Consider the following 12743-nt stretch of genomic DNA (forward strand, 5'->3'; position numbering starts at 1 on the left):
GAAAAAGTTGTCACTGTTCCACAGATGGGGACCTGAGATCTAGAGACCTAGGCTCAGATTTCCAAGTGTATTTGGTTGCCTCAATGGCTTTTGATGGCACTAGGAGCCAAGTATTTATTTATCTTCCAAGGTTCTGGATTTAAGTAGCCTGAAGATCAACTGAAGTCAAATCAAGTATATCATGTTTTGGGAAAGTAATACTCAAAACAACCATTTAAAATAAAAACAGATAAAATATTAGTTGATTTTACGATGAAGGATACTTTTCTAGAGGATGAATGACAGCTGTACAAGCCATGTTTCTTTAAATTGAGATCTGTTTGGATCCTCTTCTAAATGCGCTACTGCAATGTGGTGTGTGCTCAAAACACACTGAATACATTTGACTAATGTTGTCTGAACATCACCTGTGACGGGACTTTCATGTCCTGAGGCTCATGTGTTTAATCTTATGAAGTTGGAGTGATCCCATCAGCCCTGCAGTTCCCTTGGTAAGTCCGAATCTGAACTTTAAAAAGTGAGTAGCATCAGCTGGGGTAATCTGCGTGGGTAAGTAAATCAAATAAAAGCCCAGCTAAGAGAAGAAAGCAGAGCATAACCATTCTGAAGACGTTAATGATTCCTCTTTAAAGATGAGGAGCTCAGTGCTGGGAAGGATTCAGTTTCAGAGGTGGGATTTGAGTCTCCTGACTCAAAATTTGAGGCCTGTTTGAAAAGAAACATTACATGTCATCCACATCAGCTCTGGTAAGCTCTGGAGATGATATATTTACAAAGTAAGCATAGGAAGAATGGCTTAGAGGAGAGGAAAGCAATGAAAGTCAGGCCCAAAACTGTTTTGCAAACTGTATCCAGAACAGTTTTCGGAGCTCTACTTTTGCAGGGAAATACTGTATAGAAAGGAATCGGGATGCTTGTCTGGCAAGACAGCAGATGTTAGTATTTTAGTGCTATGGGTGTTTGTGACATAGCAGTGAACTTCTGCTGGGAAGCTGAGGGCACAGGTTTAGGATTTCAAAGGAGCTTGGCAGTTTGGCGAAGTGGTCTGAAGTAGGTGAGGATTCAGGATTCTGCACTAATCCCCGCTTTAGCTGCTAACATTACCACCAGAAACGAAATACGGGAATAACTCAATTATTCTGCAGTTCCTCAGGAAAGGTATGAGGTTGTAGCTGAAGCACATGTTGCATGTCATTCAGTGATGTCCCTTCCAACCCAAAAGTTTATGATTCTATGATTATTCTGCCCAGTTCTGGGCACCAAATTTAGGAAAGGTAAGTACCAGTTTAACATGGTGCAGGATAAGAATATTCAGGGTCTGGACTATGTGGCTTCCAAAGCAGAAGTGAAGAGTAGGGATGTTTTCTCAGCAGTTAGGATAACCGAAACGAGAAGCAACGTGAAGAGTATATAGAAGGGAAGAACTCCATCTATCTGCAGTAGACCTGCAAAGAAGTAGCAGCAGTTAATTGCAGTAAAACTGTTTTTCTTTTTCTTTTAATGATTAGGAGACACTTAGCAGCATTACAAGTGAATCACGAGGATGTTTTGCCTGGAGATTTCAATTTCCAATCTTTGAGGTCCTTAAGAATGAAATAGAAAACACATTTGTTAGGATTGATAGTTTATTGTCCCTTGTAAATCTATAAATAGAATGGAATCACAGAATGGTCTCAGTTGGGACAACCCTTGAATATCACCCAATCCCACCCCCCTGCCATGGGCAGGGACACCTCCCACCAGACCAGGTTGCCCAAAGCCCCATCCAGCCTGGCCTTGAACAACTCCAGGGATGGGGCACCCACAGCTTCTCTGGGCAGCCTGTGCCAGGGCCTCACCACCCTACGAAGAATTTCTTCCTTATATCTAATCTCAATCTACCCTTTATCTGATCTTTGAATTTTATGTGACCTTCCTGACCTAAAGTACTACTTTTTGGGGCCTATGTACTTTGGAATAAATGCTAAACAATACACAAAGAATATCCTACTGACTGAAAGCAAATGAGGCAAATGTGAACCTTATTTTGGAGACTTTAATTGAGTGTTTGCATAGTTCTGGAGATTCATTTGTTTTATTTCATTGGAAAGTAAAACGTAGAGATTGAGCGTGTATTAGATTTACATGTTGGTTTCGTACCTTCACCACAGGTAAAGGAACTTTTCAATATAGCAAAAAGTTTTCTCTTGAAATAATGGAAAAAAAGCAAAGACCGAATACACTTTGGTGCTTAGTCTTTGTTTTACCTTGGTGACATTGCAATTTGCCAGATTTATTTTTCATACTAAAAGAAGAGAAAATTGTTGCTACATTGGTTTTCCAACTGAAATTGAAAATATGCTTTGTTCTGGCCTATTTATTTTTAATTCTTTCTCTTCAGTTCTTGTTGCCTCTAGCAAAACACCACTTCACCCTAGCAAACTATTAAAAGAAGCAATATCCATACTGCGCGTTTGGCCCATTCCATCAACACATGAACCTGCCAGAAAAATGTCAGAGGAGACTTCTGTTGCTCTCACATCACTCCAGTGAATTACCCTGGTGACAAATTTTTCACACTGATATCTTGTTTGCCTCCTTTTTTTTGCTTTATTTTGGAGGAACTTATCCCTTTGTTTGTTGCTTTGCTTTTCACACGTCCGGTGGCTGAAGTGTCCCCGGTATCACTGTGTAACTAGACACACTGAGGTGTTAATTAAATATGAGAATTAGGACTCTGATTCCTATTTCTTGTGGAAAAAAAAAAGTGGCATTTTGAAGAGAGACCCAGCCTGACTACCTGCAACAGCCCTGGTTTGAAACTCTTCATCAGCTGGAAAAGGCTGAGAGTGGTACACATCCACTTCACTTCGTGGTGGTCCATCTGAATGCAAATGCATGGCACCAGAGGTTTAAAATAATACGCCTGCCTAAACAAAGTGGCTGAAACATGGGGAATATGCTCTCTACTTTAAAGATTTGTGTTCTTATCTAATCTGCTGCTATCGTATCATGGGACTAGAATTGGAGTACCCGAAAGAGCTTGTGAGATCCTTACAGAGCTATTTGCTTAATGGATAAACAGGATAAAATCTGCAAATAAGGACTAAGATTTGGTCGTGTCATTTCACAGAATTAACCCCCTGCTTATCCAAAACCCATGAAATTTGTTAGAACAGTATCAACGTGCAGTTCAGGTATGTTTCCCATACCAACCCTCTTCTGGTTATCTGATTTCCAGATCCTGAAGAGTGCACGTGAGGTGACTTTTTCAGTGGAAAGGATTCATGCAGGGGGCTTGAGGAAAGACATTTCGTTCTCTTAGTTCTGATGCTGTGAGGGAAATATGAACTGATAAAAATGTGTGGTCCCAAGTGTTCTCTTGCAATTAGATAAAAGGTTGAAATAGCGCTAAGGAAAGAGTCTTTACTTTCTCAGATCTTAAGATCATGGCTTTGGATGACTTTTTTTGGAGGGGTAATATCCAGATGTTGTTTGAAGGAACATATTATACTAAGTTGTGTTGGTATATTGTTTTGACAAGTGAATGGAGTAGCTTTTGATGCTTTGTTTATCAACAGTTAAACACAGAAGACATTTTTTCGGTTTCCAGAAACATTTTCCAGCAAGGGCAGTTGTTGGGAGGATGGTCTGTAAGATGAAGATGACCTGATGCATTAACTAGCAGTGTGTCGTGCTTCATTATGACGAATAGCTTCCAGATCAGCCTTGCCCATTTGCTCAGCCTTTTCTCATCCTAAGAATCATGTAGAGTCTTCAAAAATAGAAAAGGAATTCTTCATATTAATGTGCGTAGCATAGGGGTAGTGTTAATTTTTAGTGTTAACTTCTCTTTGTGTATGTGGGTAGTATGTCAGCGCAATTCCTTTGTTGCTGAAGAAAATTTTCCAGAACTCCATCAGAGGAAAAAAAAAGGCGGCTGCTTGTTTTACTGGTTTATCATAAAATGAACTTTTGCCTTTCACTTTCAGATACCAAGTGCTTTGTGTTGTTTGCAGTCAACAGGCTGCATAGTTAGAAGAGATTTTGCAAAACAGCAGTGAAAACAGCGGGCTTACCCTGAGCAATCCCGAGAAGGTTGGGGTCACTGATTGGCAGGTAATTGACGTTGTTGAAATGTTTCTATGGAGCAAGATGTGTTAGCATAAGCCCTCTTCAGAGAGAGACTTTGATCAATACAAAAGAGTATTTTAATCTATACAATAACTACAGCTGACTTTTTACACAGTAACTTTGATATCTTTGAGAATATAAATTTGTTGTTGTTTGAAAGTGTTACAGAAAAGAACTGTGTTAACACTGCTTTTTCTTTTAGTAACATATAGCCATTGCATACATGTTGCAGAAGACGAAATAATCTGACATGAAATTTTGCTAGCTTTGTGTTGGATTAAGAGTTTTGGCCCAGAAAATGCTTTTCTAAGACTTTAAGGCAAACCGCTTATGAGAATGGAGAGGTCTGAATGGCATTGTCACAGAATTTGTCACTGGCAAACATTATTTATTCATTTTTAATGCATACAGTTGAAGTCCCTGCTAAACCTAGTAGTGTTATCAGTTTTCTTCATTATTCTTGGTAAGTATATGCCAGAAGAGGTGAAGTTACATATAATAGCAACAATATGCTACATATAATTGTTCAGAGAAATGCTTTTTAAAAGCTGTTTCCAAACTACACAGAAATAATTTCTTCACTCTTATTACATTACAATTAGTCTTTCAATTAAAAATGTTGCTTTTAATACTTTGAAATACATTGGACTCAAGTAACTTACAACATTTGAAGTCTTTAGTTTTTTCATGTATGAAATGCAACTTATATGACGTGATAGGAGAAGTGACTATCTAATCCAAATCCTACTTTCATCCTGGATGCTGTTTGGAAGTGTTTCTTCCAAATGTGCTTGTGTTGTAGCAGCTCCATCTGATCAGCAAGTTGGCTTGTTTTGCCTGCAAAAATACGAGCAGCTAACTAGCAGTTTGGCTTAACATTTCAACCATACTTAACTATGAAAACATGCTTTATTTGAAATTTTCTGTTTTTTTGTTTTTTTTTTTTTTTTCTTTTTTTTTTCTTATATGTAGAAAGTTGCAAACACATAAAGAAGAACATTATTTGATCTTAATTTCTGAATCTTTCCTTTTCTCATTTTATGTCTGTTTGGTACCACTAAATATCATGTTTCCTCCCTTGCTAGTGCAAGTAAACCTTGATGCATACACAGAATCTTTGTAGTTAACAGCATGAAGTTAAGGAGGGGCTGGAGGGGAGGGAGACCTTTTAGAATTATAGTTTGTCAAAATAAACCTTGGCCATTAAAACCTGAGTTAACAAGAATGCCATCAGAGCACAAGAATGCCATCACAGCACTACATCCGTTCCCTTGATTCCTGATATACATTCATAACATGCATTTTATCCTTATTCACACGCTATGATTATTTGTCTGTCTCCCGACATAACTAAGATTGTATCTTCATTGTGGGAGGATTGTTAGGAGTACATATGAGATTTAAAAATAAAGTAAAATAAATCCAATTAGATTTGTATGACAGAGATGCTGGTTTGTATGAGAAGGGAGGTGAAATGGCAATCACTTTGTTTTAATAAATAGAAAATCAAAAGAGTTTAATCATATCAAGAACATGCTGTAGTAGGAGATCTTGCAGCACGTTTACTGCAGTCTCCCATGAAAAGAAGTCGTTTCTATCATAACTAAAGTCATCATGCCTAAAGTGATAGACATCAGGATAATTCACTTCCTGAGAATGTAATTGCTGTACTAAAAATTTAAAGTGAAATTCATGTAGTAGGAAAGTAGCTATGATGACATCCATTACTGCTGTGAAAGAAAGTTCATTGGGATTTTATGCAGATGATACTTATGTGATATTATTGAAACAGTGAGAAAAAAGCTTGGTTTTAAAGGGCCTCTAATTTGGAAATGACAGGCAGGAAACTTTGACCTATTCTTTTAGATCCAGTATGTGTTTCACTAGAAGAAATTGAGTTGGAAACATAAGGAAATTTTTGCTGTTAACAACTAAAAAATGGAGAGATATCAATCTTGCTTGAAGAAGAATGAACAGGATGTTTGCTGGTTTGTTCCTGTAGTGTGCCTGTCCACAGCTTTGGTTCTGCTCTGCAGCCTACCACCATCTTTTGACCACTACGTAGACAAAGTGACTTCAAAATCCACTTTGAAAATAGTGTGCTTAAAAAAGAAGCGTGTGTAAATAAGCTCTTATGACAATCTATCACCACTTGAAACAAGAAGCAAGGTTGCAAAGTAGAGCTGAGTTGCACCAAGATGTTAAGGGGTGGTGGGTCTTGTGTCTCTAAAATTCTCCGGTGGCCCAGAAAGAACCTCTTGAGGATTGACTTTGGGAAAGAGTTACCTCAGCCTCTACATCTGATGAGACAGAATTGTATCAAAAATACTTTTTTTCAAAAAATGAGGGGGCTTTTAACATCTGACTGCTACTTAACCTTGTCTATATTTGCTCATAATTTGACAAATATCTCTTGCACTTTAACAATTATTTGTATTTGTTCCATAATAAAGTTTAAACTGTTACACTGTCTTCGTTAAAGTTTAACTCTTTAACTGTTAGTTAAACCCTCTTTTTAGATTGTTGCAGGAACAAAGTAGCTGATGGAGTTTTCTTGAGAGCCTATTAAATCTCTCTGTACTCTATTATCAGCTTTTTGGGACACCTTAAATTGGGTGTTTGTAAAAAAAAAAAAAAGGTAAAAAAACGTGGTTTTGAATATTTTTAGATGAATATTTACATGCCTGTGGAGGTTTCCAGTCCCCTAGTTACCACTTGTGCTGGATTGACTGCCACCTCATAGCCACGTTAAAGGAGAGGAGAGAAGGCAACAGCAATTTGGACAGAAGCTTCTGACAAGTACACTTGTTGCCTATAGAGGATGCTGCTGTTCTGTCAAAAGCTAGTCGCCCTTAGTGTTTCATGAGCACAGAATCACAGAGTGGTTGAGGCTGGAAGGGACCTCTGGAGGTCATCTGGACAACCCTCCCTGCTCAAGAAAGGTCTGAGCACATTGCACAGGATTATATCCAGATGACTTTTGAATATCTCCAGGGAAGGAGACTCCACAGCCTCTCTGGGCAACCTGTTCCAGTGCTCAGTCACCCTCACAGCACAGAAGTTTCTCCTCATGTTCAAATGGAACTTTCCATGTTTCAGTGTGTGCCCATTACCTCCTCTCACCCTATTGCCTGGCACCACTGAGAAGGGTCTGGCCCCATCCTCTTGACATCCTCCCTTCAGATACTTACAGACATTGATCAGATCCCCCCGAGCCTTCTTTTTTCCAAGCTGAATAGTCCCAGCTCCCTCAACCTCTCCTCATATGAGAGATGCTGCAGTTCCCTTGATCATTTTAATAGCTCTTCGCTGGACTCACTCCAGGAGCACCATGTCTCTCTTGTACAGGGGAGCCCAGAACTGGCCACAGTTCTCCAGGTGAGGCTTAACGAGGAGTACTACCACTGATCACAACCCTCTGACAGTTCTTCATTCAGCCAGTTCTCAATCCACCTTACTATCCGCTCATCCAGACCTCTCTTCCTGAGCTTTCCTATGAGGATATCATGGGAGTCTGAGTCAAAAGCTTTGCTGAAGTTCAGGTAGACAACTTCCACTCCCTCTCAGTTGTCCCATCATAGAAGGCAATTAGGTTGGTTGAACATGATTTCCCTTTGCTGACTACTCCTGATCACCTCCTTGCCTTCCACACACTTAGAGATGACCTCCAGGATGAGCTGCTACATCACCTTTCCAGGGATGGAGGTGAGGCTGACTGGCCTCTGAAGATGGGTGATGTTTGCTTTCTTCCAGTGAAGACCAAAGCAAAAAAGGCATTCAGTATCTCTGCCTTCTCTGCATCCTCCATTACCAGGGTCCCTGATCCATTCAGTAGTGGGCTCACATTTTCCTGAGTTTTCCTTTTATTGTTGATGTATTTGAGGAAGGCCTAGCCTTTGCACTGGTGCCTGTGGTCCTTGCTTTCCTGCTGTTGCTCTGAAGGAAACTCCAGCTCCTTGTAGATGTTGCCCTGCATTGTCTTACATCAAGTTTCTCTTTACCTAAAACACAAAATAAATAACATCGATTTTGTTATAGGTGAGATCACTTACAAGGGAGTTGTACTGGACTGTTGGCAGTCAGAAGGTCACTTTACAGACTCTTGTAGGAGACTTGTAATGTGAATTTGCTTTTCTGAAGGCTATATTGTGGACTATCAGTCTGTTTGCTTCAGTTCATGTCATCCAGGTAATGGTATAATTTGTAATGCTTAAGGCATTGCAACAGTGCAAGTACCATAAGTTTCATATGCTCCTTATATCTGCTGCCCTTATCTCCTTGGCTAGGGCTTCACTCAAGGGGACCTGTATCATATAAACAGTCTTTCTGACTGTTGAATATCTCCAAGATATTCAACCAAGAATTAATCAATGTCAGCATTTTGAAAATAGTTGGAAAAAAAATGTGATTTGGATTTCCAAGATTCTCACAGTCCTCTTTTACCACATATTTGGAAAAAAAATGTTGTCGCATTTGTACGTGTACTGTTTCTAGCCTAGGATAATTGTAAGAAGACAATTTTCTGCTTGTTATAACACAGTATTTCCAATGCATAGTTTTAAAAAGATGCCTTTCGTTTATCTGAAATCTTCTGTTTACATTTTACGTTTACAGAAACAACTCTTGACATTATAATACTTGTGGCTGAAGTACTGTATGGAGTGAATGTGAAGATTGTACTGCGGTTTCTCAGAACAAGAATATTCCTCTGTATTATTCTGTACTTGACACTAGTCTTATTATGCATAATACAGATGCGCTGAAAAAACGCAGTTGCCTTTTCCTTGCAAGTCGAGGCAGGAGTGACAGGAATTCTCAAAAGGACTCATGTACATTAGAAAGACAAAGGAGGGTTTGCATTGCATCATTAATCTCTTTTGTTAGTTTATTTGTGTAATTTGTACCTTTTTTGTTAGAATATGGTGTAGGATTTATCCACGTTTGTTTCAGGAGTTAATTATGCACATTAAAGCTTCAGAGATGCGGACATACTGGGACGAATCCAGGAATGACCACAGAGATGATGAAGCACCTCTCCTGTGATGAAAGACTAAGAGAGCTGGGACTGCTCAGCCTGGAGAAGAGGAGGCTCAGCGGGAGCTCATCAATGTCTATAAACACCTAAAGGGAGGGTGCAAAGAGGGCAGAGCCAGGCTCTTTCTGGTGGTGCCCGGTGCCAGGACAAGAGGCAGGGGGCACAAACTGGCCCCCAGGAGGCTCCCCCTGAGCACCAGGCAGCACTGCTGTGCTGTGTGGGTGTGGGAGCACTGGCACAGGTTGTCCTGAGAGGTTGCGGGATCTCCTCCTTGGAGAGTTCTTGCACTTTTCTTCTTAATTTTCTCCCCCATCCCAATGTTTTGGGTTTTGTCATATTTCCCATTTCCCAGACTGTAAAACAGGTGGGTTATGAAGCTTGTGTTTCTTCTCATCTCTCTTGCCAAACATAGAAAAGTTTCATGTAGCTCAGAGGTTTGCACAGTTTTGTGGCAGTTACTGCCAGCTAAACTAAGCAGACAGAATTATTTTGGGTAGAGATAAGGGATTGCTGTGCCTCTCCCTAGGGTATGCTTTGTTTCTGTCAGAACACTTGTCTCCTTTTCAGGCTGGGCCATCAGAGAAATGCCAGCACTGTAGTCTGGGATAAAGGCTAGAAACTTTTTCTGACTGAGTGCAAACTTTTTCTGGGGAAAATAAATAAGCAAGTAAAAATGTGCCTGAATTTATTTTTGTAACAAGCTTGGTTTCCTACCTTGACTGTAGTTTTGGCATGAGACTGGAAGCTTTGTGAACACAGCACCTTTCCCCATCCCCTCTGCCTTCCAGCCAGCTCTCCCTTCCCGCATGCCCCATCTTCACAGTCTCCTGCACTTAGGTGTTGCTGTCCTCAGCCAGCTCTGGTGATGGCAGAGGTGGAACAGAATTGACAGCAGTTGGAAATTTCTGTGCTTGAAGCGATACGAAGAGTTTCAAGATGCAGAGAGCTCTAAAGGTATGACAAGTAGCAGAAAGTTTTAAAGTTTATGTATTCCTGGGCATGCCAAACGTGATCTTGTCTTCCAGCCCTGGTCATTTTAGTTCACAGAGGAGAGGTTTTAGATGCATCAAACTGAATCTAAGGGCCAGTTTTGAACTTTTTATAAATCTAATTGAGAGCACTACATTGTATAAATGCTTCAGTGTGCAGACGTGCATACTTATGTCCAGGCTGTAGCAAGCACAATGGTGTCCAGGTCAGCACAACAAGAGATTTTACATCGTAGATGAGACAAGCTAGGCATGGTGCCTTTATACGTGATGTCTCAGCCTTTGCTAGCAGCTCAAGTAGCACTTGAGTCCAGGCAGTTGTATTTCAGAGGATATATTTAAAAAAAATCTCTTTTCATGATGGCACTTGAAGCAGATGTAGTGTTCCAGGGAACGGCATAGATGACTGTGAGGTAGATGAGTAGATACCAGCAGCACAAGGCCATTATTTCTGATCTGTAACTTCTGAATCATTTTATTTCAAAATATTTGTTCCAGTTGTGTTTGGCATCAAGACAGCACATCTATGTGTGTTTAGGAAGGTGTGTGATATCTCCTAGCAGACAAAGTCTTGGAAGAGCTATCATGGTAATGCTACGTGATAACCAACCATTTCTCCCGTTTCTTCTAATCCCTAATTCTCCTTTAATTCTCCCAATTAAGAAATTTGGCCTAAGTAACAATGTTGGGGGCTTTCTGGGAGTGCTGAAAGGTTCAATTCAGCAAATTAAATCTTATACCTCAGGCATATTTCTACTGTACTGGAACCATCAAGCTTCATTTTATTTTTTTTAGGTGTTCACTTGATGTTTACAGGTAACCTTTTTAAAAAAACTTCAATTTCTGAAACTGATCAGGTAAATTTGGCAAGGGTACTGGCTGATAAGCCTTCGAGCAGGATAATCCTAGATGGCTCTGAAAATTTTGGTTTATTTTTCCTTTCTAAAGTAAACTCTTTGTTTTGTATCGTAACAGAGGGAGCCTAAAAATTGTCTTCAAGTTTGTTTTTTGTTGTGCTCTTCACCCCATAGCTCTTCCAGAGGGAACAAATGAGACGGCGAGCAGATTACAAAGTAGTAAAGACTTCCCTTCCCTTTGTGTTTAGCTAAGCAAAGAAGATTGATTGTTTCAGAGTGTATGTCTCTGTGTGTGTGCGTACAAAATCTATCATAAGTTAGTGCTTATTTTGTACAGGAGTGAAGGCTTATCTACTGTTTGAAGTAGGTTCAGTGACTGGAATGATTCTTCTGAGTGTTGTTCATAAACATTAATGAGATATAGCTCACTACTGACTGTCTTTTCAATAATTAGTCTTTCTGACAAACTGTTATGTGCTACTTTTTATGTTTTATTTCTCCCTTTGTCCTTCTGCATTTGTTTGGGTGAGGATGTAAGTAAGTATCCTCGGCCTCTTCTGTTGGGAGGATAGCAGCAGGTATCTCGCAGGTTTTGGTCAATATTGAAGGATTACAAGAAAAAAAAGGTTTTATATATGATTTATATAATTGTTTTATATACGAACAGTTGTCTTGTGGACAGGTCAGAACGGGGATCTGTAAAGCTTTTTTCTTACTTTCCAGGAGAACCTAAGAGCCATGCTTTCTTTTTTGTGTTATGTGGGTTGTGTTCAGAGCTAGAACATTTTCTGTCCTTTCTGTTGAAACAGGCTGCTTTGCAGTCAGGAATGCCAGAAAGAAAGGCATGGATGTTGCCCAGTGATGAGAAAGTGTTTGGAAAAGTTTGTTTTGTTTGTATGTTTCCTTTCATCCTTTTCTTTCTCTTTTTATCTTCTTCTCCTTCCTTTCCCTTATTTTTCACCCATTCAGGAAGCATCTGATACAAAATTTGTAAATACAGTTAAATTCAAAGAGCTTGGTGTAGAGCTCTTCATGGAGGTCCCTTCTAACCTAAACAGGTCTCTGGTACGCACTGCCATGAGTTACCATGTCCAGTTACTAGGAAAGCAGTTTCATTAGCACTGATGTAGGAGTGCCTTGCTCAAGTACAGCAGTGCTTCTTCCAGGCTGTAACTCAGAGTCTCTGTTCCTGTGTGACTTGAGTGCTAACAAAAAGAAAAGTGCTTTTGTTGAGTGCTAACAAAAAGAAAATACACTTAAATCAGTTCATTGGGAGCTACACAGAGAAGGAAGGAGACTGAAACTTGACCAGTACATCTCCCTGTTTTCCTGTACCCACAACATCTTCCAGCATAAAATTTAAATAATGTTGTCCTTTGTTTCTTTTTAAAGGAAAGCAGACAAACAAACAAACAAACAAACAAAAAAAACCACACTTCATTCTTTGCATCCTTTTCTTCAACTCTTGACTAACCTCATTTTTTTTGGTGTTAAAATATTTTAATAAAACAGTGCTTGCAACATATATGTGCCAGCTATCTGAATAATACTTTCCTATCTGTGCAGATTTCCAGGTATAAAGAAAAATGAACAAACAGATAAAAAAAAATAAACAACACAACAAATGATCAGTTAAAATCAGCTGCCTGAAGAAAATCCCATATGGAACCAATGGTGCTTGGAGAGAGTATTTGGAGGTCAGGTTGGTTAAAGACAAGGTGTTTTGCTTTATTAATTGAAAGCACTTGT

At 39.5% G+C, this 12743-nt stretch overlaps 1 protein-coding gene across 1 annotated transcript in view; it reads left to right on the plus strand.

Moving 5' to 3' along the window:
• The window catches only part of HS6ST3 (heparan sulfate 6-O-sulfotransferase 3), a 296801-nt gene that overhangs the window by 46113 nt on the left and 237945 nt on the right, over positions 1-12743 (plus strand). The window lies entirely within an intron of this gene.

Source organism: Aythya marila, assembly GCF_965140915.1.
Source record: "Aythya marila genome assembly, chromosome: 1".
Lineage (NCBI taxonomy): Eukaryota > Metazoa > Chordata > Aves > Anseriformes > Anatidae > Aythya > Aythya marila.